Source organism: Amblyomma mixtum, chromosome 3, assembly GCF_055824585.1.
Source record: "Amblyomma mixtum isolate Tamu chromosome 3, ASM5582458v1, whole genome shotgun sequence".
Classification (NCBI taxonomy): domain Eukaryota; kingdom Metazoa; phylum Arthropoda; class Arachnida; order Ixodida; family Ixodidae; genus Amblyomma; species Amblyomma mixtum.
Genome location: NC_143014.1, coordinates 366,890,771 through 366,918,033, shown reverse-complemented (window position 1 = coordinate 366,918,033; position 27,263 = coordinate 366,890,771). Strand labels below are relative to the sequence as shown.

The following is a 27,263-nucleotide window of genomic DNA, read 5'->3' as shown; positions in this document are numbered from 1 at the left end:
AGCAGTATCATTTGCGAGACTGAATCCTCCGCTTTTCTGAAAACCACTATAGTGCAGTGCATGAACCTAGGGGAAAATTAACTACAGTTAACACTAGATTGAATGAAATGAAGAGCAACCAAACATTATTTATTTAAATAGGAAAATTTGCGAAATCAAGGGAGGCATTTTTCCGCCTTTTTAAATCATAAATCGTACTCTTGCGGAACGCAAAAGCTACCGCGGGATCGTTTTTTGCCAATACTCCGAGCCAGCACGTGTGAGAAGTTCGCGAGAGCGGCCCGAACCGCTTGTGCGTGATATCGCCATCTGGTAAAACGAATTCGAAGCCAGGGTGGAGAGAGCAGCCAGCTGCCGAATCGTTTGTTCCGCGTAGCGGCGCAGCTTGCAGCCCCGTCAAAACACAACCAGTGGCGTGACTTGAGCGCCTAAATATTACTGCTGGCACGCTGCCAACAAGCTGCGAGCCATCGTGAACAAGGTAACTGAGAAATCACCTTTTTTTGCTCAATTCCCCGTAAAGCTTTGTTAAGTCGTGTTTAGTAGTTGTTCTTTTCGCAATTTAGGGTTATTGAGAACATTGAACCGTGTGGGTACTTGCCAGGGAATCAGAATTTGTTCTTCAGATCGGGAGCTTCGTAAAATTCGAGTTTTAACTGTATTACCGTACGATTCCGCACACTCCAGATCGGTGAAAACCGGAATTTCGAGGCTTCCTTTTCGGAATGTTCGGAACAAGTTCTATTCGCACATAGCTGAAGAAAGCCTAATGAAACAGTCAGCCCGCCTATGCGCCGGCGGCTACCCCATTGAATTGGTATTCGTTTCCTGAACTTAAGCCTGCGCTTTTCTGATAACCACGCATATTGGCGTTGTGAATCTAGGGGGGAAAGCCACTATCACTGCACGATTTGGCGCACTCAAAATTGATGAAAAGTGAATTGAGCGGCTTTCTTTCTCGGAATGCTCTAAACAAGTCCTGCTCTCACACACTTGATGAAGGCCTAATGGAGCAGTGAGCCAGGCTATCAGCCGACGGCAACCCCATTTAATTCTTGTCGATTGCGTAACGCTTAAAAAGGACAAAAAGAGCAAAGGTCACGCAATACGTAGCAATCAGCGAAGGTGAGAAAAAGAAGTTGAAGAACAAATAATTGTGGTCATACCTTGTATTTGTATTGTTTCGCACAGCCTGAAGCGAATCGCACAGAAAGCTAACACAAATGGTTTTTTTTAGCCTCAGTGATCTAACAAAACTGTGTAAGGGGACGAACCCGGAAGAAAAAAAGCTTAGAATCAAATGCAAAACTAGCAAAAGCACAGATTTGTTCTATGTGATCAGGGTGTTACGTAATAAACATAACTCCTGTCGAAAACCCAACACAAAATATTCTGTCGTAACAGAATCTTGTTGTAGTGCTTTGGGACATGTTCTTGCAGTAGCGACCAATTATTGTCGTAACAACAGCATTTTCTGTGTTAGTGGAAAGTCCCTTGGCTCAGCGACACGGCCAGTTCTGTCGTTACAACAGGCACTTCGCAATACCAGAGAAAAACCTTGTTACGACCTGACGGCAACTTTTTTTGCCGTGTTTTGGGCCTGAATCAGCTGTATCTTTAGACTGTGTTACCTAGCGGAAACAGGTACAGCCCTCGCCAAAAGTATTAAGCCCAAGGGGTTTGCTTCTGAGCTCTTTAGCGCGGCTTCCTAACATATCAAACAGCCCAAACCTTGGGAGGATTTAAGACGCAAAGCCATTTTTCTTTCAAGAGACTACAGTCGCTAAGCACGCATAAAGAGGCATGCTACTGACCTCACAAGGAAACCCCTTGGGCTGTATACTTTTGACAGGGGCTGTACATACTTCGGCCAAGCCGGTCGTAGTCTTAACGAAAGGTTATACAGAGGGCTAAATGCTTGTCTATATAACATTTTTGGCTTTTTTCGGGCTGAAAATGCGATATCTAGCCATAACATATGGTTTAAAATGGTACGGATGTAAGCATATGCATTTAAACTCATAGGACTTCATCGTCGTTTTTTGCCTTCCTGATCGCAGCGGCTTCGGGAGCTGCGGAACACACAGTTCGGTCATCCTAGACATCTACTTTACCCTCTGTACGGGCATGACTACTATATAAGTTCTACGACATTCGGTTTTTTTTTTACACAGCATTGGTGCCATCGCGAACACAGAACTGCATGCCAGCCGTGCTTTGCAGACTGCAAAATGCTGGCCAAAAAGCAGTGCAAAATAAGAAGAAAGATTATGGAAGCGAAGGCAATAGTTTTGCAGGGCTTCTAGCGCCAGCGCTCAGTCTATCCTCCGAAATAACTGGCCGGCGAATACGCTTCTTGGTAATGCTATTTTTGAGCTAGCTGCTTCTGTACTTTGAATCGTTGGCGACCGCAGGCTGAAGATGTAGTGCCTAAACGAAGCGGCTTTGGGTTTTGGCTTTGGCAGCGCGCACACCGATCCGTCACCGCTGAGGCTTGCCCAGCACGAACGGACCACGGCGGGCGCTGTTCTGGCGCCACCTCTGAGCGAGCCGTGGCCACAACTGGCATTAATCGCGACCAGAGGTGGGCAAACGCTCCAACTTTTACTTTTCCTCCCGCAACCTCACTTTTGAATGCTTTTGAATACATGCCTCATCTCATCCTCACTGCGGAAAACTTGCTGGCCCTCTGTCGCCTTCACGCTGTCGACCCTTCCTCACCCTCACCCTACTTAATTGTTGTTTTGAAGCGAAAAGCTTCACTAGGGTAGTCAGCACCGCGCTTCGCGTGAGCCACACTTTGCCACAGCTACGCATGAGCGAAACCGAGTGACGTCACACACGGCGCAGGTGGCCGCCGTTGCCGCCGCTGACTCCGTCGCCTGACCTCTCGCCGCCGCCGCGCGCTACTGCGCATGTGCGCCGCCGCTTCTCCTCCTCGCCACCATTTGACCTTTCGCCGCAGCCGTGCGCAGTGCGCGCAGGAGTTGGCTGAAAAGCAGCGAGAGCTTTTCGCTTCGAGATATCCAGGCTTAACCTTAGCTAAGCCAAAGCCAATTTTTTAAAACTCGAGTTATTTTTCGTAGTGGGCAACTTCTCGTGATATTACTGATTAATAAACATACAAGGCAAGCCCCCAAGGCACTATTGGACGAGAGGCTAGATGCTTATACTGGTGTGTGTTGCTTGAGCTAACGCGTTAGACAAAACCGTGCCAGTTTCGTACCTCTGGCATGCACTGCTTGTATACATGTGCCTTGCACTTATAACATTTCATTGTCATCTATATGCACTGATAAAATGAGTCAGAGCTTTGTTGTGTCGGTGTACAAAAATTATTATATGCCATTTATATATAGAAAACAATGCAGAATCATTCCCACGACAATCACAATAAGTGCGAAGCACAGAATAGACTCAGAACTAGGAATGTTTGTAGGTCGCTTAATTACCATTCCTCGATGATATTGAGATAGCATTGGGTATTATAACTTAATTTCACTGCTTCTAATTTCCCGTCAATTCGTGCGGCTTGCTGCATGCCCGGCTGATGGAGATTCCACGCGCACCAATGGAAGATGATGAAGACCACATTTTCAATCCATAGTGCGAGAGACTGGCGTGCGTGAACGCGGGTAGGGTACGAAGACGACGACATTGCAAGCACAGTTCGAGAACCTGGCAGTTTGAACAGGCAGGATGTTATGAATCCCAGGCAAGTGTATGAACCGACCGGATTTAAACGGAACGATGCGTTCCGATCTGGTCCTGACTCAGACGCGGACGGAGATCCGGCTTGGTGCAGACTCCGGCCTCTTTGAGAGCGGGAGGCAGATATTTCCATCGGTGACGGATTCTGGCCTGATTCATCCAACTTGTAGTTTGTGTGTACTCGTGAATAGTCGTTGGCTTACGGGGATCCCGCCTCGTTTGGACTATGGCCTGCTTGAGAGTTTGAATTTGTAACTGTTACAGGGACCACCTGACGGCCACTTTGTAATATAAATGTAAATAAACGGGTAGAGTTCAAGAAACTGTTGTCCTCTCCGCCCATGGCAACGTGTCATCGGGTCACCAAACAAGCGGGAACGTCATCAATAAAGAACAGCAATATTGTTGTGTCATCTAACCTCATTGCTTGTTGCAGCAAAATACCCACCAACAATAGCTGCTTCCAATAACACTGATATGAGCTTTGTAGTCGCAGAACACACAGCTCCCATTCAGGAGACCGAATGGCGAGAAGTATTTGCATAACCATTGGAGGTGCCGCCGCGGCGCAAACATGACCACAATGCGAGACTTTCCATCCGCGCTGCGATTGATCAAGCTTGAGGCAGCCATCTAATGATCAGCTTCCACCGGGCAGACATGGCGAAATTTATCACCACAATGTTGCAATTATTGCCGCATGTTGGCGCACAATTTGTCATCAATGGGCACTTCTTCAGTCTATATCGCGCAGTCCGCTCGTTGGGTTGTTTCCTGAGTCTTTTCCTTCCAAAAGCGCACGAAAAAAAAAAAGCGCACGCACCTGAACACTCTGTTCTGCTTGAACGTCCGAACGACATCTGGCTCTCTGGCGCAGTTTTACTGCAACTTGACGTCGCACTGCTCGAAAGCTAGCCTGAAGGCGGAATGAGCGCCCAACTGAGATGTGCGCTTCTCCGATTTCAAAACTATACGCTCCCTTCATTCATAGCGCATTGAGCCCAAATAAGAGAAGCCCGAAAACAAAAGAGCGCAACAAAACGATAGGAAGCTTGCTTACACAAATCTAGGACGATCCCATAAGCAACTTATGATTGCATCACTTCAAATTGTCGGACGCCTGTTGCTAGTTATCCTTACGTGCGACTCGGTGGCAAAGCACATCGGGCTTGCCTTACTCGCCTCACATTTGTTTGATTTGATGAAAAAAATTTCTTTCTTAAGACACTGCGCACTCGCTGCAGAGACTAGGCGCCATAAGCCGGGCAGGGTGTTTCAAACATCTACGATGGATGTAAACATAGCAAATTCAGTCACCAAGAAATCCTGCTAGTGACGCTCGAACGTTGTAACTTCGCAGTTATGTTAGCAATACGCCCTAAGCAGCGGATGTTACGATTAAGATTTGTTTTAAGAGAACATCAACCGGGGCTTATATTCTGCTCCGTAAGGAGAGAAGATGATGTGTCTCGGCTCTGCATAGCTTTGGCTGTCTAAGAAAATATCTGATGATTCGAATCCTGAGACGATATGAACATTGAAGAGACAGTGAGCACAAGAAGACTCGTAATTTTACAAATTAACAAGGAAAGCTATTAAACACTGTCTAACGAAGGGCCGTTAGACAGAATGCACAAAAGAATAATTCTTCCTTGCTGTTTTTTGTTTGCTGTCGTTTTTGTTGTCTGGGCGTGCGGAGGAATCCTGGCCGCTTCTCGCGGTCTAGATCTTTTCTCTACCAAACTCGCCCCGTTGGCGCCGCCGACGAAGCCCGATCTCTGGTTAGCCCCAGCGCGTACAGCGGCAAGCCCCTTCGCACTGTTTTGCTCCCTCTTGAAAACACAAAAACAATCGCACAGGGTGCACAAAGGCGACGAGAGGAGGAAACCATCAGTAAAGATTACGCGAGTAGCCGTTCGACGAAGACACACTTTTGTAGCAACCGTGATAATGCGGATGATGAACGCTAGCTATGGCGACTGAAATCACGTTTCAGTTCTGTTATTCATCCCCGAAGCCACTCATGCAGGCTGCTCCGCTCTTCCAAGTTTTGCGTTCACAGAGCGTCCTATTTCCGCGAAAGCAGCGAAAGGGGCGGAAGAAAACAGAGGCAGCTAGTCTACTTAAGACCCCCTCCCCACTTCCTGAAGCCCCCGAACGGGTACCTGGCCTCGGGTACTGCTACACTTCAACACAGTACGAGGTGCTAGCATGGGCACAAACTTGAAATCATAAGTCGGCGGCGGCTTCGAAGAGCGGAACGTGTCAAAGCCCCGCGGCTCGCTGCTGGGTGGGTGGTCATTGAGGGTCGTCTATCGTAAGCCTTCGTTCACCAAGTGTCCCGAATGTGTTATGGCTTTTGTTCCCGCTACCTTGCCGTTTCGTGCGTTTTTCCTTTCCCTTTGAAGCCTAGCTGTGGCTGTTCGTGCGCGTTCCTTTGTTTTTCTTTCATTTACAACAAGGACGCGGCGACAAAGAAGGCGTTGGGCTGCCCGCCTATCGTGTTCGCCTTGTGTACCCCCTGACTACAGATACCACGTCTTCCAGGGCAACCTTCGCCCTAAGACCTAGCGGGAATTCGTAACGGGCTGCACACAGACAAGAAATGTTAGCCTGACTACGGTTCCGGCCCCCACCCTCGCCCTCGGACCATGCCTCTTGCCCTCCCTCGCCCACACTTCTTCACATCTTCCCTCCCTCACCCTCGTCTTCGCGTATTTTCACGCATTGATCCCCCCCCCGCTTACTGCAACGAGTGAAATCGTCATGAGGTGAAAGGGAGGACTCCCTTATTAGGGCTCGCCCTCGTGAGGATCCCCAGGCCTGCTCGCGGCTCACTCGCCGCCTACGTTACCGATGACGTCCTTGGCGAGAGGTACCTTGCTGCTTAGCAAATAAATCTTCTAGGCAGTCAAACCAAGCTATGCGTTCTTCGTGCCGCTTGGCCATGACCTCTTCCCATCTCTTTCGAGCTTCGATTGCTCAGCTCTCGCCTCTTTTTTTTTGTCTTCCCAATTTTTTCCAAAGCTTCTAAGAGGAAAGCAGGTATAGAGCGGCTGTCCCGCTTCCGCTTTGGTTCTTCTGTTTTACTTCCCTTGTTTAAAATGTACACAAACAGGCGCCACACAAGTTCTAGGGTTTTTCACGAAACATATGTAATTCTCTCACCCGCATGGGAGAATTGTTGCCCCAGGCACCAACAGCATTGTGGGGTTCACACTGTCCTTTTCTCGAGTATGTCAGCCAGCTCTCTGTGTGGTGCACAAATGTTTGAACCACTGAATAGGTCACGAAAAAATTGCAACTTGCTGCTCGTGTTCACAGCTGACAAGGTGGTGTCCAGATGAATTGCTGTTTTCTTTTTCGATCTTTTATAAGCTTGTTGCAGTGATTTCCACTTATTTTGAACTCCTAGTTGACAAGTTCCGCAAGTTTCAACTACGATAGTTTTCGCGTTCTAAACACAATAAGGAAGCACACTTTAGAGGAAAGCACGTGATTCAGCTTTTTCGCAGTAGCGCTTACCATGTACTGCGTGCAAGGGCTGCACAGTGTTTCTTTAGTATTTTTAGACTAGAAGTTTGCTGCTATCAGGTATTATATAATCAGAATATTTCCATTCCGGCTGCCACACACTGCAAGCGCTCGGTGTGGGTTGAAAAGTCGTATACTAAGCTGCAAGGCACACACGGCGGGGTAAGAGGATTCTGGTGTGGGCTAGTTGGTTCATGCTTAATAAACAGATTCACACAGAGCTACGGAACGAGGACAGAAGTGTCCTCGTTCCTGTCCTGGGTCTTTCGTGTCCTTCTGTGCTCGTTCCGTAGCGCTGTGTGATTCTGTTTGCACGGCGAGGTAATCTGGAAAACATTGCAGCAACATTGGAACTACAAATCCGAAAAACTATGCCCAGTGCCACTGTACATTTCTCTCATTCAGGAAGTATTATTTTGAGCATGAAGAATATCATACCTGGGGGCTCTAGTTTTTCCATCCAAGTCCTTCATCTCCGAGCATTTGAAGGTGAAGAAGTAGGTTTTTCCACTACTCTATAGTTCTGCGTCTTCAGCGGATGCTGATTCACAAAGACGGGTGAGCGGGCGCCCAGTGCCACCGTCGCAGGCTGCGCTGGAAGGAGCAAGTCCTCATTGTTGGCCGCGAACTGCTGCGTGACACACTGCCCGTTTTAAACGTAAAAACCAACATTTGAAATGTCTAAGCAGTACATCATGACATCCCAGAATGACAGGTGTTGCCTGAAAGAAGCGGCAGTCGTTCTCTACCGCTACACGTGCACTAAGACCCCTTCTGACAGCTAAACACGTGTTTATCGCCAGCAAGCAGCTAGCTTCACTTACTCGATGCGCAATATACATAACCATCTGAGGTCTTTAAGGCTGAGTCATCCTGGTTGCGAAGCAGGTGTACTTCTTTTCCGACAGTATGGAGAACGAGCTTCGACGTCGTCTGCTCGGGGTTGGGCGGTATGTTGCACGCCATGCTTGCACTTTTTGGCACTTCTCCTTGAGCTGGTGTACAACGGCAAAAAACCGGTGCAGAGCTAGGCCTGCACCTTGAAAAAACGAGGAAAAAAGGGCAGAGGGTGAGCGCGGCACCGGAAAAACCAGGCCGACGGTGCTGCACCCCTGGAGCTGGTGCAGCCTTTGCTGCCAAACACAAGAGACCACTCCTTGTCTTACAGCATTACAGTGTCCTCATTTCTGCCGTGACCTCAGAGCAAGCTTAACATCCCTGGGAACATGCCTCCGCGAGGGGATCGAATCTTGGGGGAGAAGGAAGAAGAGGCTGTGGTTTATTTCGCTGCTCTTGCGCGTCTGCCTTTTTTGCAGTTTCACGGCCTCTTGGGTCATCCTGTTACTCGGAGGGGCCCTGTAATACGTCGGGGACCCTCCGAGTGGCCTCCCCCTTTGAGGTCCGTGTTTTCTTTTCGCAGTTTCGGCGGCTTGTGGTCTCTGGCGGCTGGCTATTTAGGCCTACCAGCTGACAGCTTGGCCATGGCCGATCGGGTTACTCCAGATGGCCCGCCACCCTCGAGCGGCTCTTCTTCGTGTGCGGCAAATCCTGGATCTACCTCGGACAAGTCTTCGGACCATCACACGGACATCCCTTTGCACGCTGGCGTGCTTCAGGATCCTGCCCTTGCACACCATTCCGGAGGCGCCTCCTGTGCCCCCGTAGAACCTGGAGTCTCCCAGGTCTTGTGGTCGCCTGGTCTCTCGCAGCCAGCAAGGCTTCCGGAGTCGCCTCAACCCGCCCGCTTGGAGTTGGGCACGGACGCTGTTGCCATGCGGGCTCACGAACAGCTAATGACAGCGATCTTGGACAAAGACAATAAGATAGGCCCTGCAGCTCGCGCAGTCCTACTGTCTCTGGTTTGCGACCTGTACCGCCAAACGGCGCATTTTTTTGCGTGCGCGGTCGCCGAGACCAATTTTTCAAGGACGCTGCAGACCTCATTGGAAGCCAGAGAGCGCAAGCTGGACGCCATTAAAGTACAGCTTGCGGAGATGTTTGCTAGGGTCACCGCGGCTGAGGCCGAACTTCGCGACCTGAGGCAGGAGGCATTGGTCCCCCGGACTTTCGCAGATGCCCTGCGTGGTGCTCCGGTTCCGGTTCCGAGGGACATCGGAATTTCAGCCCTGGACGCGACCCCTGGCCGGCCACAGCCTCCACCTGCTGGGAACACCCGACCGAACCCCCTGCCGCATCAGATGTTTTTAACTTCCGTCGCGGCTTCAGCAGACGTCGGCCGTGAGGTGGCTGCATTGATTAGGGAAAACATCGATCCCGAGGCCGAGGGAATCGGAGCTGTTGCCCTTCGGCCTTCCCCTCGTGCCCTCACGGTTGCCTCCAGTGACCCTGCAGACCTGGACCATCTCAAGGCCGCCATTACCCGCATCGAAGCCACTCGAACCGCGATCAAGGTCCGTGTCCCGCGACAGAGGAACCCGCACATTCGCCTGGCAGGGGTCGACCCCGACGTGCGGCCACAAGACCTAGTTACGGCACTCAACCGCCGAAACCCTAATCTTCATCTGGACCCATCCTCATGTAAGGTCAGACTTTCATTTCCCCAAAAATCCGGACAGTTCGTCCACGTCCTCGAGGTGGATCCTCCTGATTTCGTCCGTTTATGCGAGGCACGTCGCGTGACCCTCGGGTGGACTTCAGTTGAGGTGCGCGAAGACCTGCATGTGCCGCTCTGCACTTATTGCGCTCAATATGGCCACGCTTTGACGGCTTGCACGTTGAAAAATGATCCTTCAAAGGCTTGTTGCACCCGCTGTGCGGGGTCATATGCCTTGGCCGCCTGCCCAATTTCTATCCAGGATCCCCAACGGAAGTGCGCCCCTTGCGCGGCCGCCGGTCGCCCGTCCGATCATCCTGCGGGGCATGTCTCTTGTTCACTCTTGCGTGAATGTACGGAGAGAATCAGTTCCCGCACTAATTATGGCTCGTAGCGCTCCTCATATAACCCCGTGTCCTCCGCCCGACCGCATCAATTTTCTCCAGGTCAATTTGGATCACACCCGGTGTGCGACTGCCCCGATGGTTAAATATATTTTGGACAATAATATCACAATCACCACTGTCGGAGATCCATATATTACTACCCATAACGAATTTGTAGGAATTCCTTCCACTTTTTACAAAATCCTGTCTCCCGAAAATCCTCGGTGTGTCATATTGCTACACAATCCTACCTTTGATATCTTCCCTACTTTAATTTCTCCTGAGGTTGTTTCCATCTTATGTTCGACATCGACTGATCAATTCCTTTTTGTAGCAGTATATTACCGCCTCGCGCGGATATTACAGTATCTCTGGCTTTGCTCACCACTTGTATCCAGACTTCACCCACTGAAAAAATTATCATTTGCGGTGATTTTAATGCAAAAAACATTTTATGGGGTGGCAATACCACTGATGCTAGAGGAACTGATGTTGAAGCTTTTGCGGCTTCTGATGCCCTGGTTCTTCTGAATAATCCGGACTCTTTACCAACGCCATATGCTTCCAGTTGGATTGACATTAGTCTCGCTTCACCTAGTTTGCTTGCAAAGGGCTACTCCTGGGAAGTCATTCCTGATTTATCTCTTTCCGAACACAGATTTATTACATACTCTTTTCTTTCCCAACCGTTGTCGGCGTTCAAGCGGCTCACCAGAGCCAGCTCCAGCCGCTTAATTGCCCAGTTAACTTCGTTGCCTTGGTTCAAATCTTTTTATAATTACCAGTTTCATTCGGCGTGTGCTCTCGATCATGTCCTCTCAAAATTTAACGCCACCTTTATGTCACTTTACAAGAAAAACTTGCGTTTGGTTAAACCACATTTTCCCGAGGGTTCCATTTGGTGGACGGCTGATTTGAGCATGGAGAGGTCCCGTGTGTGCGCTCTTCGTCGCCGTTTTCAACGCATTTCGGACCCACAGCTGAGAATTCTTCACCGTTCAATTTATTATAAAGCTCTTGCTAAGTATCGCTCTAACATCAGAATCACACATGATAGTTATATAAAAGAGATCTGCTCCACAGCTACACGTAAATATCTCTTTGGTAAGCCATATAAACATGCTTTTGGCAAGCTCAGGTGCCCTTCCATTATCCCTCCTCTACGGTACGCTGATGGCACATATACTGAAACGCTTCCTGACGCCATACAGTTGCTCCTTCGTACTCACGTCGCTACAGATGATACTTCCCGTGATCTCCCTTTTCATACTAATGTTCGGGACATTACTGCGCAGCCTTACAATAACTCAGTCCAAGATTTACCGTTCACTGCTGCCAAGATCGAAGCTGTCATCAATTCATTAGATTTGTCGTCTTCTCCAGGGCCTGATCTTATCTCTCCCCGTTTTGTTGTCGCCTTGTTTAACGCTCATCCCTTGTTTTTCGTCTCCCTCTTTAATTCTGCCTTGCACTTGGGTTACTTTCCGCAGACATGGAGAATTGGCAGAATTACTTTCATTCCCAAACCGAACAGACCAAAGCACCTTCCAAATTCTTACCGACCGATCTGTATTAATTCGTCTTTCGGTAAGGCGCTCGAGCGTTTAATATATGGTCGGCTGTATTACTTCCTGCGCCAAAATAAATTACTTCATAGAAATCAGTATGGTTTCACGCATGGTCGCAGTTCTGTTCAGGCTCTATATCATTTGCGGGAGTTCTTGCATAGTTATAAACAACAAAAAATTCCTGTGGTTCTAATTTCTCTGGATTTCAGAGGAGCATTTGATAGTGTTTGGCACCCTCTGGTTTTACATTTTTTACGAAAGCATCGTTGCCCTCGAAATCTATATTCCCTTTTGGAGTCTTTCCTTCATAACCGCCATTTGACCTATCAATCTCCTTCTTGTACTCTTTCTGTGCCTTCTTCCCTCGGCAGTCCGCAGGGTTCACCACTTTCGCCACTGCTTTGGAACATTTTGCTATATGATCTCCTAAACCTTCCTGTGCCCTCACCTATCCACATTCAGGCATATGCAGATGACACCATTGTACTCATCCCTGGCAAAACTAGCCGCGAGTTGTCAACGCTGGGCTCAAATGTTTTAACTTTAATCCAAAACTGGTGTACCACGTCCCGCGTTCAGTTAAAACCAGAAAAGTGTTCTTATGTTTTGTTTTTTAATTGAGCTCCGGCGTTGCATAAGCGTAAGCCGACTATTCGACTAGACACTTACAGTCTCAAGTGTGAACCGAGTATTAAATTATTAGGTGTTGTCTTTGACTCTTACTTAAGCTTTATTCCCCATGTTAATTATTTGCAAACGAAAATTCTTGCATCTACCACCAAGCTCCTTAACTGGTTCCATTTCCATTTTCGTGTTTCTCCTTCTCATATGCGGCAAATTTATCATCAGGTTATTCTCCCTACAATTACCTATGCAGCCCCAGCTTGGTGGTTTCATTGCCCCCTTTCTCGGCTAAGAGATCGTGTTTTATCGCTTCAACGAATTCCCCTTCTGGCTCTTACTGGTGCTTATCATACTACGCGAACCGCTGCTCTTCATGTTCTTGCGAACGTTCTTCCTCTGCCTATCTATCTGGACCAGTTATGCGCAGAGTTTATGCTTTTCACGTTACGTCAATCCGTAGTGTACGGCAATACTTTTTATGATCCCTCTCACATTCAACCTTTATTTGATCCCTGGTCAGACCATCCCTCTTTAAAATTTAAATTTTGTTTTGTTCAACTTAGTTCTCAAGAAGCAGTATTCTTTTCTTGTCAACGTGCCCTGCATATTTACACTGATGGGTCTTTCACTTCTCGCTTAGCTGGTGCAGCATTTGTTGTTCTTAACTCAACACAAAATATTGTCCATGTACACCATCTATCTTTAGAACCACCCTCTAGCGCCTATGCCGCTGAGCTTGTAGCCTTTCATTCTGCTGTTGTTTATGCTATTCACAACCCTCCCTCTACGCCTGTTCATTTTTACACTGATTCTCTATCTCTGCTTTCTGCGCTGTCTTCAGTTACTTCTTACAATCCGACTATTATTGCAATTAAGAAAGATCTCTATCGTTTGTCTTCTTTAGGCACATTTCTTTTATTTCATATCCGGGGTCATTCTGGAATGTTTGGAAACGAGTTAGCCGACCAAGCTGCTGGTAGTGTCGGCCAGTTTGGAAGTTTATATATTTCTACCCTTTCACGCCGTTGCGTTCGTTCCCGTTTGCATCATTCTTCACTTCTCTTATGGAGCATTTTTTGGCGCGAGAATAATGGTGGCACTGAACTATTCAACTGGATCCCTGATACACTTAACATTCCCATTATTCGTCTACCCAGGAATCCTCTAATAACGTTACTTACTGGGTATGGTAGATTTCCGTTCTATTTTAAAAGATTTGGCCTGTCTCCGTCTTCAACTTGTTCCTGTGGATAGTTATGTGAAAATATCCGTCATTACTTCCGGGACTGTTCCGTTACGGTTTCTTTAGTTTCTCGTTTAAAATCTCTTTGCTCATCGGACATCACACCATCTGTTTACCCCTCCCTTCTCCGAAACCCTGCTGCTTGTGCTCTTCTCCTTCAAATGGTTCACCTCATAAGTAGTACAATTCCAAATTATTCACGCTGATTTCTCTCTTTCCTCTAATCTATCTTCCCCAAGCTTTGCACAGCGGAGCGCCCCGTGCTCCTTTATTGAGCATAGGTGGCTTTGTCGTGGCGTGACTGTGACTGTAACTACGTCCTTGACTGTGTGATTGCGACTCTGTTTTGACTGCGTGACTGTGACTGTGTCCTTGACTAAGTGACTGTGACTTCGGTTTTTTTTCTTTCCTCTTGATTATGTTTTCATTTTTCTGATTTTTATTTTGTGGCCGGCGCTCAGTGCTTTCTTTGACTGTTACGGTGACAATGACTTTGCAGTGACTTGGGTTTTCTTTTTTTTATTATTATTATTTATTTCGCGGACTGCACGCTGTGCTTTGGCTTTCTGCCTGCGTCTAACTTATTATGACGAGACTTTTGTTTTCTTTTCTTATGAGTTTTTTTTAATGCTCTGTTTTTCGCTTAATTTTTTTTTCTTCTTTGGAACATTTAGTTATTTTTCATTTATTTTGAATTGGCGTTAAGCCTGGCAAAGCATTGCTGGTCCAGGCATCCTCTCTCTTTCTTTTATGTTTTTTTACCTCTTTTTTGAGAGGACCAATAAAAGGGTAAAAGGGCTATGACTTCATGTGGATTGACTGACAGTTTCGTAAAATCTTCAAAATTTGGTTGCCTCTCATTTGACATGGCTTCGATGAGCTTAACCTATCATAGGTTCCGCATCTATCATTGGTATGCAATGATAAATTGCCTATTACTAATTTATAAAGCATTATGCTCGGATCATCATCCTCGGCGCCCCGCTAGAAATGATGGCCTCCAAGATTCGATCCCCTCGCGGAGGCATGTTCCCAGGGATGTTAAGCTTGCTCTGAGGTCACGGCAGAAATGAGGACACTAAACGAAAAAAAGCGACGGCTTGGGCGCTAACGCAGTGTTAGGGACGAGGTAGCAGCATCCCACCGCTGCCACCAGTTTGTTACGGACGAGGTAGCATGGACGTGCCCCGGAGAGCAAAAAGAGGGACGCCTGAGACGAGGCTGCTGGAAAAGACAATGAAGAGGAATTTATACATGAATATTTACAAGTGAGCTGCAGGAACGCTGCATCACGACAGCTCAACAGGAGAGCATGATGAAAAAAGCCCTTCGGCCGTGCCGCTGCCGGCTTTTTAAGAGTTCTCTTCCCTAGGGTCCCTAGATGGGGGCCGGGTTTCACTGGCACCAATCACCGACACGCACGCACTCACTCACTCCCGAGAGATCACGCCGTCGTCACGCGCTGGGAGAGGGGAACGATGCCAACCACGTAGCGCAGACGCCGAAATGTCCATGAGCGGCGTTCGCGCGCATTTCGAACGCGCGTTCCGACTCGGTGTACGGGAAACGCTCGCTCAACCGGGCAGACGGACGCGGCTTCCGTGGCCATCCAGGCGTTCACCCAACGCGCGTCTCGGGGTTTGTCGGCGTTTCGCTGCTGCCATGTCGTCGTCTTCCCCAGGACGAAGGCGAGTCGTAACAGACTGCCCCGCCGGGGGAAGGAGATCCCGATGGACAGGGGACAGCATCCGCTGTCCGGAGGGATGTCGCTTGAGGCTGGTCTCAACTGCAGTCGGTTCTCTCTCGGCGGTTCCGGAGCTCAGCGCACCCCGAAGTCTTCCTTTGCAGGTGCAGGTTCCCAAAGGGCACTGCAAAGTGACTCGTGCTCCGCTAGCGTTAGAACCACGCCGAAAACCCAACCGCTCAGTCCGCAAGCACGACACAATCCCCACTTAGTAATGCCAGGCTCTTTCCTCCTTACAAACCCAATCAATCCCTGGGAGTAGTTCCGCAGCACTGTGAAAATGCCCACAAATCGGCGCATTACACCACAAAGCGCATCTCAATTTAAAACAAACAAAACCAATCGGTTCAAAATCCTAGATCAGGAAGAAAAACTACCAGCAAACTGCAACTATGATGCTGATTCTTGCGCTAGGGACCTCAATTTAAGCTATCGGCATTACCTTTGAGACTCCCCTTTTTGTGATGTATTCCGATTAGTAATGACTACGGCAATTACGAACGCACTTGTTTCCTCACAAAGATTCGCTCAACAACGAAGCCAAGGTCACAGTAATTTTCCTAATGCCATAAAATCAACTCCAGGCGCTTATGCTAGTCGCTTACAATGGCCCGTCTGGCTAGTACTTCCGCGTGTCAGCGGACGCTGCTACACATAGGCACCACTAGAGCATTTTTCGAAACAATATTTGTTCAAAAGAAACGCTTCCAATGTAACCAACGCGTCCGAAACCTATTCCTGCTCAAAACCTTTTTTTTTTCACCTTTTTTTTTCTGCAAAACGCTTTTTCTGCAGGAATGGTTTAAAACAGCAGAGACATCCTCGGAATCTGCTGCTAACGAGCCGCGCCGCGGCTCAAAGGGGTCGCCTATTCTTCAACCGCGCCCTGCGCGGACGCACACCAACAGTGGCTTTAGCAGCCGACAATTCACAAAATTCGAAGGGCTTAACTGCGCTTCGACACCTGCGAGCCTCAGACGCCACGCGACATTGATTTGTTTCGCACACCGGCCGCGTGTCTCCAACACCCAAGTAGCGTCTGAACATTTGAATGCGAGGGGTTGACGGACGCGTATGAAAGAAACGCCTACGAGGACTCCTTTCTCGATTCAGCAATGTTCTTCGACTGGAGCCCGTATTGCGGCTTTCTTTCATGCGGTAGCTGGGCGTGCTTCTCTGCGAACCGCTGTGAGGTTCCCCCGTCCTGCAAGAACTACCGCGGGGTCGCCGCGATGGGACAGGTGGCTTTCGTTTTGTCTGTAAACGCCTAGTCAGCTTGGCCCTTTTTCGGCGCCTGTCGCGTCTGGAGTACCGCGGTGGCAGTATCCGACGATTACGTTGTTGACCGGCCTTAACCCCTACAATGTTTTGGGCCCGTCCTTCGTCCTTTTTCCGCGGTCTACCCCTTGGCTTGGCTCTCTCTGAGCGCGGCCGCTTTCCAAAAACTGCCTTCGCAGAACGGCCCTGCGCGCCTCCCTTTCTCGCTGTGTCCTCACCCTCCGCATCTTCTCGCTGACGCAGCACCGAGCCGTATTTCCCCCTTAAGTTCGAATCATCGGCTCGTGCTTTCGGTGAGTCACCGCAGGTCGCAGTAGCCAGCTGTTCCGACAGCACTTTATCTCCTGCTGAGCATAACTTGCTCTCCTGAGGCTTGCTAATCAACCCTGCGACCCTAACTCCCTGGCCTGCAACTTGATCTAAACCACACTCGATGGCTAACGTTGCGATCTGCCCTTGGGTTTCAGCGGTGCACTCGGGTGACTCGCAGCCGCTCTCCTTACAGCAAAGCGCTGTGTCCAAAACTTGGCTACTAAGGTTCGCCAGCCGCATCGAAGGAGGGTCTCCCTTGATTCCTTGACTGCTCTGGCCCGCAAGCTCACTAGTCTCTTCCTGAGCAGAAGCATCAATCTCGCTTGTCAAAGCAGGTTTTGCCTCAGGGCTAGAGACGGTCGCTTCTCCCTTATTAGCGTTGTCTGTGCTCACTAACGAAGCAGATCGCTCGGCTTTGTTTTCGGTGGGAATCCTGCAACTCACAGTTTGCTCTTCATTCCCATTAAACTCGGCCTTCACAGAACTTTCATCATGACTTTCCTCAAATAACCCAAGGACTACTTTTCCCTGGTCACGGAGACCTTCGGCGTCTTTCTCCTGGGTATTATCCTCCCGACCGCAGGAATCCGCCTCCGTCCCGGAAAGTGCATGCTTCTCTGGGCTCAAAACCAACGCATTGCCCCTTTCCTTATTTTTAGCAGTGCCTACATTATCGCCCGAGCCCTCACGGCTGGCGGATCTGCACTCTTCCACGTTGCTAGCCTTAGTGCCTACATTATCGCCCGAGCCCTCACGGCTGGCGGATCTGCACTCTTCCTCGTTTCTAGCCTTAGTGCCTCCATTATCCCCCAAGCTCTCACGGCTTGTGGATCTGCACTGTTCGCTAGCTTTTCGACCGAACTCCTCGGTCCTCGCTGCCGAAGTGGCCTTTCTTTCCTGGACCAAACCTGTCCTATGCCGCCACTTCTGCACAGCACGCGTGTCATCCGGCGACTGAGCGGAGCTTCTAACTCTGTCCCTGACACTATTGCGATGTAACTTACCACCGTCAATGTGGCCTTTCAAATCTGCCTCCGCGGGAATACGAAAGTATCGGAGGAGCGCACTTTTGGTTATCGCATAGTTGTGGGCATCCTCGTCAGACAACCTCGCCCAAACATTACAAGGTTCACATGGGAGGAATCCCATCAACACAATTGGCCAACAATCCTGATCTAGCTGCTCCTCCATGCAAATTCTCTCAAAATTTTCCAGAAAAGTTCTGAAATTTTCCCCTTTTCTGAAAACTCTTAAGCGAGATCGCGTTCTCATACTTCTGATCACGTTGAGTTCACGTGTGAGTTCCCGCATCTCTCTTTCGTATTCCTGTTGCCGCTGCTCTCTTTCGCGTTCCTGTTCGCGCAGCTGTCTTTCGCGTTCCTCTTTCTCTTGTTTTTCTTTACGTTCGCGTTCCTCTTTCTCTTGTTCTCTTTTTGCCAATTCCCTCTCCTCAATGGTCTCAAGGCATTCCGCAAGCTCGTCATCTTCAGCCTCCAACGCAAGAATAGCCTTCAGCAGTTCTGGTTTTCTGAGTTTGTCTGATACCTCCAGACCCAACTCTTTCGCAAGCTCCAGTAACTTTGGTTTGCGCAGCGTCTTCCAATCCATGGCTGCTCCGAGTACTGCTTCTCTACTGCCCGCTATTGTCTTGCTGCAACTAACCCAGCAGCAACGACAACCGAATTACCAGCTCTGTTCCCGACACTAACAAAAGCCTGGCAAAACTCAGCAGAAGAAAGTTCCGCACTCACCAAACCTCGCAGCCAAGAATCCAGCGCAGTCGGTCCGCTGCAGGCAACCAGTCAACACACAGGGCTCGTTGCACTGCCCCCGACTCGCCGTTCTGCTGCTCAGCGTCCCGTTGTCCGCAACTCTCCGCCGGCGTCCGACGATTCGCGTCCCACCGCTGCCAACCAGTTTGTTAGGGACGAGGTAGCAGCATCCCACCGCTGCCACCAGTTTGTTACGGACGAGGTAGCATGGACGTGCCCCGGAGAGCAAAAAGAGGGACGCCTGAGACGAGGCTGCTGGAAAAGACAATGAAGAGGAATTTATACATGAATATTTACAAGTGAGCTGCAGGAACGCTGCATCACGACAGCTCAACAGGAGAGCATGATGAAAAAAGCCCTTCGGCCGTGCCGCTGCCGGCTTTTTAAGAGTTCTCTTCCCTAGGGTCCCTAGATGGGGGCCGGGTTTCACTGGCACCAATCACCGACACGCACGCACTCACTCACTCCCGAGAGATCACGCCGTCGTCACGCGCTGGGAGAGGGGAACGATGCCAACCACGTAGCGCAGACGCCGAAATGTCCATGAGCGGCGTTCGCGCGCATTTCGAACGCGCGTTCCGACTCGGTGTACGGGAAACGCTCGCTCAACCGGGCAGACGGACGCGGCTTCCGTGGCCATCCAGGCGTTCACCCAACGCGCGTCTCGGGGTTTGTCGGCGTTTCGCTGCTGCCATGTCGTCGTCTTCCCCAGGACGAAGGCGAGTCGTAACAGCAGTGAAAAGAGGGACGAATTAGGAAGACATGATGCCACTGCCGTGGCCCGGTCAGTCGCCGTTCTTCCTTCGTTGGTAGTTCAGCTGGTAGACCAGAGGGTCTCTGCATACTGGATGAGAGATGGTTGGTTGGTTTTTGGGTTTAACGTGCCAAGGCGACTCTGGCTATGAGAGACGCCGTAGTGAAGGGCTCCAGAAGTTTCGACCACCTGGGGTTCTTTAACGCGCACTGACATCGCACAGTACACGGGCCTCTAGAATTTCGCCTCCATCGAAATTCCACCGAAGCGGCCGCAATTTAACCCGCGTCTTTTTGGTCAGAAGCCAAGCGCCATAACCACTGAGCCCCCGGCGGCTGCAGACTACCTTTAAGTAACAACGAAAACATATGAGAGAAATTATCTAGATATGTTCGGTGTAATAAAATAATTTAAAGCCCTTTTATTCTTTGTTCTTTTTCTTCTAGCCTTTAATGAAGAAGGCTGAACGCCAATCTTCTGTCAAACATATACGACAAATAACTGTTCTGCTTTCCGGAGCGCACCGAGCTTACACGCTTACACATTTTAGCGCTGAGCAAAGACAACCGGCAAATGCTGCAGTAACAAACAAAGACCATCACAAGCAGTTTCAAGTCTATTAGTATGCAGTCATTTGCTCAGACACCTATTCGCATGAAGAGCATTAGCTTTAAAAAAATGTGTAAGGCTGTTTATGGCGCGCGGCGTGCACACCAGCTGCGGTCTATGACGTCACTCCGCGCATGCGCACAGCTGGCGGAGCGGTGGTGCCACGGCTCAGCGCGCAGCCACGCTGATCTCGTGAAGCAGCTGGCGTAGTGTAGCTATCGCTACAAAAAAACAAAAGCGAGCAAGGTGCCAACTGCCGCCACCCCGTTTCAAAGGGGACGCTCTCATCTTCCATCCAGCCATCCATCCATCCTACAGAGGCCGTCGTGCGATCGTGTTTTGTGCGGATTCCGCAAGCATGCGGGTCCCACATTTTCAGCCTGCGTGCGGACGTGGGGCGGAAAGGTGTTGTACGATCACTTTGCTGCTCGCGGGGGAGCCAGACGGTTCCAGCGTTCTGGCTGGCGCGCCCGGGAGTGCTTGCCGTCAAATCGCGGGCGGCTGTAGAGGCATGTGTTTGTTGCAAAACACGTAGATATAATTTGTAGAAATTACCCGTACTAACAGCGACGCACTGGAGACATCCGCTGCATTAACATTTCTTTTGTGCGGGATTTTTCGTCGAAGGTAGAATCGCGGTTGGCTGTGGTGGCATGGATGTCGGTGCGGCCGACCTGGACACCCACAAATCAATTTGCGGCAAAAATTTGCAACATCGCCGGGGAGCATCATCATATGAAGCGATGCTGTGCAAAACGATACGTTACTGGACCATTTATATGTAACCATTGATATATTTGTATATAACCATTATATAACTATTTATATACACGCGTCCATCGCTGTGTTATGAAAACGGTCTACGATTTCTGCCCTTAAATAACGGAAGGCTGTCTCGGCTGAAAGTTACATTGCCCCCCCCCCCCTCCGATTTCAGGGCGATGACGCGATTCTTACTGCGAATTCTCGATCGGGCCAGGCTGCAGTGCAAGCTGCTAACAACCGACCGCACTTACAACCGGGATAATCGCATTTTTTAAGATTGCATACCTAACATATTTATTCAGTTATTCAAAATAACACACTGCGGTGTTTTTACATTGCTTGCAGGAAAAAAATAATTGCACTTGTAGCCTTTCCAAGCATTTGCGCATTACGTAGTTCTCACTGTAATATGTAAACGGCCTCCTCAGTGGCTCCGTACTCATTGTTAATGCAAAAGACATGCTTATCTATTCAATGTGTAAGATGTGTGTGGTCTGATTTGTGCATGCGTCAAAGATTCACATTTTAGCACACTGCTGTCAGGCACAAATAGAAATGTACATGACAAATTATTATTTTTTCTAACCATCTGAAAGAGGTAAAAGCAGTTCTGCATTTCACAGAACAGTGACAATGCAGTAATAGAGATTTATTTTGTCATGTTTTTCAGGCTATTATGAAAGCCAAAATATAAATAACACTGTGTGGCTGAAAGGGGGCTTAGACGTGCATCACTCGGCTAAAGTGCATGGCTTGGTTCTGCGCAGTGAGAGCGGGCCATCAGGTTGTCCTTTAGCATTCTTTCCCGAGCTCATATTGAAGTTCCACAAAACAGAATGCAGCGTTGAAAGCAATGGGAAGTTCTGCTGAAGTTCTTTTCATTGTTGCCATGTACAAAACAAGCTTGCATATACTCTGAGCAACTCCAAAGCTTTCTTAAATGTTGCTGTGAATGAAAAACAAAGTGGCTCCCTTTGTATTCCAAAAAAGTCTATACATGCCCTTCTCATCATTATAAACATAACGAGATGTCGGAGCCAGTTAACTGGATTACAGGTAGTGGAAATGCAAGAACCAATTTGGACGGTTTTCATGGAAACGGCTCCTGGCTTCGGCTAGGAAAGAATTCTTGCTCAAGGAAACAGGACACGATGACCATGTTATCTGGTTATCTGGAGCAAACACGAACATCTCATGTAGAATTTGTAAAATTGGATTTCCAGTATGAGAGCTACAAAGTCACACAACAAAATGAAATTAAAAATAAGCCGCTTATATATGTGTAAGGCATATATGCATTATTCTGTAATACAAGTTTCAAGCAACGTTTAAGTTATTTTCATTCATAAGTAAAATGTAGAATAACTGAATGTAAAAGTGACCAGTTCATAAGCTAGCAAGAAAAAGTGAGCATTTCTAACTGTTAACTGATGTTCATATCGTAGCATGATGAATTTTAGAGTGCGCTATTAGTTGCTGACTATCAACATCTTCAACAAAATATTCCTATTTCACTGCCAGTCTGGTTCCCAACGAAACAAATCACCTGAGGCATCGATAGGTATCACAAACTTAGAAAAGACCAAGTTCAAGCTTGGGCGAAGAGCGCTGAAGAAAAACAAAAAAAACAGTAACTGCTTCTGTCCTTACTGGCATCTCTTTGCTGCAACTTTAAGCTGAAGGCTTGTGTGTTTAAGAACCAACAGCCCATTTAACACTATCATGAATATATATAGAAGTCACATGCATGAGTATGAATTTTATAGCATTCTCACTGAGCCTCGTTACCATAATGCATGCTTAGCTTTGCAGTGTACGAGTTTGGCTAGTTTCAAGCAGCTGTTCACAGTGTGCAGGTTAGCCTAAATGCAACTGCAGCGTCCGACAAAACTATTATGTAAATCTGCCCAGATATTTCTTGAAATAAATTGTGAAGGAAGTTTCTATGCATAAGAGTGCTTGTATTGGTTTGCCGAGGTGAGCGAGCGACTGAGCACTTCATTAGACCAATTTATTTTAGCATTAGTTGCACCGAAACGCTCATAAATGACAATACTTAAGCAGTGAGCTTTGATATGGTGTGCGAAGTAGGAACTTTAGAAGTTTGTAATTTCCTAATAAGAGAGTTATCAACAATTACTGTCCAACACAGCCATACCGCTACAAAGGAAAGCTTTGTAGCTTTTCTTTGTAGCCTTTTGGCTGCACTTGGGTGGATGCTAATGAATAATTGCTCCCTTATTGCAAATCGCCTCTACCTAGAGGGATTCTGCTAGAACACTCGACCAAAACCGTTCCCACTTAGAGCTCTCCCTACCCTATCTTAGCCGTCCGTGTTAGCTCACTTGGTAGAGTGACTGCCCCGGTGAGGCGGTGGTCCCAGGTTCGAACCATGATCAGGACAAATTTTCTGTTAACTATGAATTTTCTGTGGAACCTGTGCAGCTTTTCTTTGTAGCCGTATGGCTGCACTTAGGTGCATGCTAATGTCTAACTACTCCCGTATTACAAATACCTGTTGGGAGATTTCCCGAACTCAGTAAGCCTTGTGAGGTGGATGGCATTCCATCCTTTCGTGGCAAAAACAAAAATGAATCTTGAAATGCTGGGGCATGAGCTGAGTCACAACAGTGCTTGTGCGGCTAGTGCTGAAGAAATTCGTAGGTTCACCTTTAGTGCTGTGACACTAGAGCTTCAAAAATAGTCTGAGAGAGTAAAACAAGCAGCTTAGGTCTGTACTCATTCCATTACCCTAGTTAAGCAATATTTGTACGATGTGCCATTAGAATACCCAAGCTGATGCCACACAGGGGATTTGAACGCAAGTAACTTGGAAGACGGGGATGCTAAGTACATGCTATGGTGTAAATATGCTAGGTTCTCGGTGGATGTACAAGGATTATTAGGTGACACCATGATACATTGTAAGCCATATTAATGGCTGAGTGCTTGAATCAGCGTACAGTGAATATGCCTTTTTTCGGTAAAGCTTTACCGAAAAAGCATACGCAAACATTATGATGACCTTGTAACATTACTCACTTTATTAGACCACTCCTTTTCCTTCATCTGTCTGTCTGAAACATGGTTATCGCAAAATGATGGAAACTTATACGGGCTGACAAACTATGTCTCAGAATACTGCAATCGTGACAGTTGTCGTGGTGGTGGTTCTGCCATGTTTATCAGACGTGACCTGATCTATGCTCGTCGCCACGATATTTCATTCAACGCACTTCACTGCGAATCCATTTGGCTAGAATTTGAGCACTCTGTGCTGGTATTGAATCACCGCAATACTATAGTTGCCTGCGTTTACCGTTCACCGTCGTCTTCTTATATCGAGTTTTGTTCGCAGTTGCAAATAATCTTTAATACCTTGGCACATGAAATCAAGAACATAATAGTGTGTGGCGACATAAATATCAATATTCTCAACCCTAGCAGCTCATGCTGTTCTGAATACGTACAATGCATGCTGAACTTTGGCATTTCTCCTCTAATTCTTTCTCCTACTCGATCTGACATAGCTGGCTCGAATACATTAATTGATCACATACTGACCAATACGGATGTTGATTACACAGCAGGAGTAATTGACTACTCAATTACTGATCATAATCCCATTTGTATGTCTAGGTTCAAAAAACAAAAAACCCGTGAATAGTTATAACAAAGCATCATTTAACTACGAACAATTTGTCGAACTTATTCGCCGGATCGATTGGAATCTTGAGTTGGAGGAGGAACGCCCAAGTAAAGCGTTCGAACAATTCTCAAATAAAATTGTCACATGCATTGAAGAATGCACCACATATAGTACTGCTGTGCGGTGGTTTCAAACACCGAGAAGTCCTTGGATTACTAACTCATTGATCCGTTCTATAAATAAAAAAAAATAATTTGCGCAAAAAGCTTAAAACCCAGCCTTTTAACAATGCTTTGAGATCTCGGTTTAAAAAATATTCCAATACACTTTCGGCGGTACTGAAACTTCCTAAGCGTAATTATTATCAAGATCGCATTCTAAAAAATGGCTACGACACTCCACGCAATTGGCAACTTATTAAGCAATTTCTTAACAGTGATAGTCGTGAAACGTGTCTCACAAAGATAAGATGTGAAAATGCAACATATAGTAACCCTAGTGACATTGCCAGTGCTTTTAGCCAGCACTTTAACTTTTCCCAGGCTTTACAGGACGTAAGCACTTTACCTTCCTTGCCACGTTGCTCCCGCTCTTTTTACTTACGTCCTACGTCAACATAAGAAGTCCATCAAGTCATTAAATCTCTCAAAACAACCGGTGCAGGATTAGATTCGATTCATCCTTCTAAAGTTAAGCTCATTTCAGAAGACATATCCCCAGTTCTCACCATAATAATTAACAAAATGTTCAAGGCAGGTGTGTTTCCAGATTGTCTGAAGACTGGTAAAATTATCCCAATTTTTAAGGCAGGTGATCGCAACCACATCAATAATTACCGTCCCATTTGCATTCTCCCTTTTTTCAGCAAAGTAATTGAGAAGCTTTTTTGCACGCGTATAATGAACTACCTTACTACATTTAAACTTTTATCTCCTCAACAGTTTGGCTTCAGACAGGGTTATTCTACCGAACTAGCACTGATAAATTTCATTGAAAATGCTAAACAAGCCATTGATAATGGCTTAATTGTAGGAGCAATCTTCATCGATCTAACAAAAGCTTTTGACTCAATTAACCACCGCATACTTGTTCATAAGCTAGAATCTTTTGGTATTTCCGGTCCACCTCTTCAGTTCATATGCAGTTATTTAAGTAATCGATCACAAGTTATTGCTATAAACGACACTTTTTCTACCTCTCAGACTATAAACCAAGGTGTTCCGCAGGGATCAATACTGGGACCGTTACTGTTCTTACTATTCATTAATGATCTACCTATAGCACTAAACCACACAAAATGCGTATTATATGCGGACGATACAACCACTTACGCTTCAGACAAATCCACCACCACACTTCAGCATAAACTTAACTTAGACCTAAATAATATCAGCCAGTGGTGCAAAAATAACATGCTGCAAATGAACCCCAAAAAACAACTTTCATGCTATTTCACTCTCCTCTCAGAATCATAAATATTCCACCATCACTAACACTTGATAACCATGCACTGCATATTTCCGAATCTTTCAGATTCCTTGGGGTCACTTTAGATAAGCACTTGAAGTTTCATCTCCATGTCCAATCACTCATGCATAATTAGCAAACAAGGGAAGGGCAATGAGGGGCTCGTTATAAATATGACAGAAGCCAACAGCCACAGAAACCAAGGGGCACAGGGGATTTTTTTTATTTATTTATTTATTTATTTGGTGGTGTTGATCAATTTAGAATATTACTGAATATGTTATCGCTTAAAGATAATTGATTAGAAAAGCAGAAGAAAAAACAACCACATGCCGCCGGTGGGATCCGAACCCACGTCCTCCGAATTACGCGTCCGGTGCTCTACCTCTGAGCTACGGCGACGGCTGTCAATTCTTCTGCTTTCGGGGGTATTTATGTTTGCAAGTAACCTAACCTTGAGAGTGTGTTCATCAGCGCCACCCACGTTCATAAGCGGCGGACGTAGGACGCCCTGAGTTACCGCAGGTGTGACGTAGAACGTCATCGAACGGAGAGGGTGGAAGCGGCGTCAGAACCCTCTTATGCTTCCTATGGCGTCAAGGCTGCCAGAATCGAGGCCCTCGCTAAGCAATTTTAGCAAACAAGGGAAGGGCAATGAGGGGCTCGTTATAAATATGACAGAAGCCAACAGCCACAGAAACCAAGGGGCACAGGGGATTTTTTTATTTATTTATTTATTTATTTATTTTGTGGTGTTGATCAATTTAGAATATTACTGAATATGTTATCGCTTAAAGATAATTGATCAGAAAAACAGAAGAAAAAACAACCACATGCCGCCGGTGGGATCCGAACCCACGTCCTCCGAATTACGCGTCCGGTGCTCTACCTCTGAGCTACGGCGACGGCTGTCAATTCTTCTGCTTTCGGGGGTATTTATGTTTACAAGTAACCTAACCTTGAGAGTGTTCATCAGCGCCACCCACGTTCATAAGCGGCGGACGTAGAACGCCCTGAGTTACCGCAGATGTGACGTAGAACGTCATCGAATGGAGAGGGTGGAAGCTGCGTGAGAACCCTCTTATGCTTCCTATGGCGTCAAGGCTGCCAGAATCGAGGCCCTCGCTAAGCAATTTTAGCAAACAAGGGAAGGGCAATGAGGGGCTCGTTATAAATATGACAGAAGCCAACAGCCACAGAAACCAAGGGGCACAGGGGATTTTTTTTTATTTATTTATTTATTTATTTTGTGGTGTTGATCAATTTAGAATATTACTGAATATGTTATCGCTT

At 47.4% G+C, this 27,263-nt stretch overlaps 1 long non-coding RNA gene and 1 pseudogene across 1 annotated transcript in view; one reads left to right on the top strand and one right to left on the bottom strand.

Annotated features, from left to right (window-relative positions):
• Positions 1 to 365: 365 nt before the first annotated feature.
• The window catches only part of LOC149356675 (uncharacterized), a 36,499-nt gene continuing 9,601 nt past the window's right edge, over positions 366 to 27,263 (top strand). The window contains exons 1-2 of the long non-coding RNA XR_016289831.1: positions 366 to 481; positions 2,466 to 2,584. This is a non-coding gene — a long non-coding RNA (uncharacterized LOC149356675). The remainder of the gene's footprint in view (positions 482 to 2,465; positions 2,585 to 27,263) is intronic.
• Positions 6,562 to 8,728, bottom strand: LOC149356676 (uncharacterized; annotated as a pseudogene).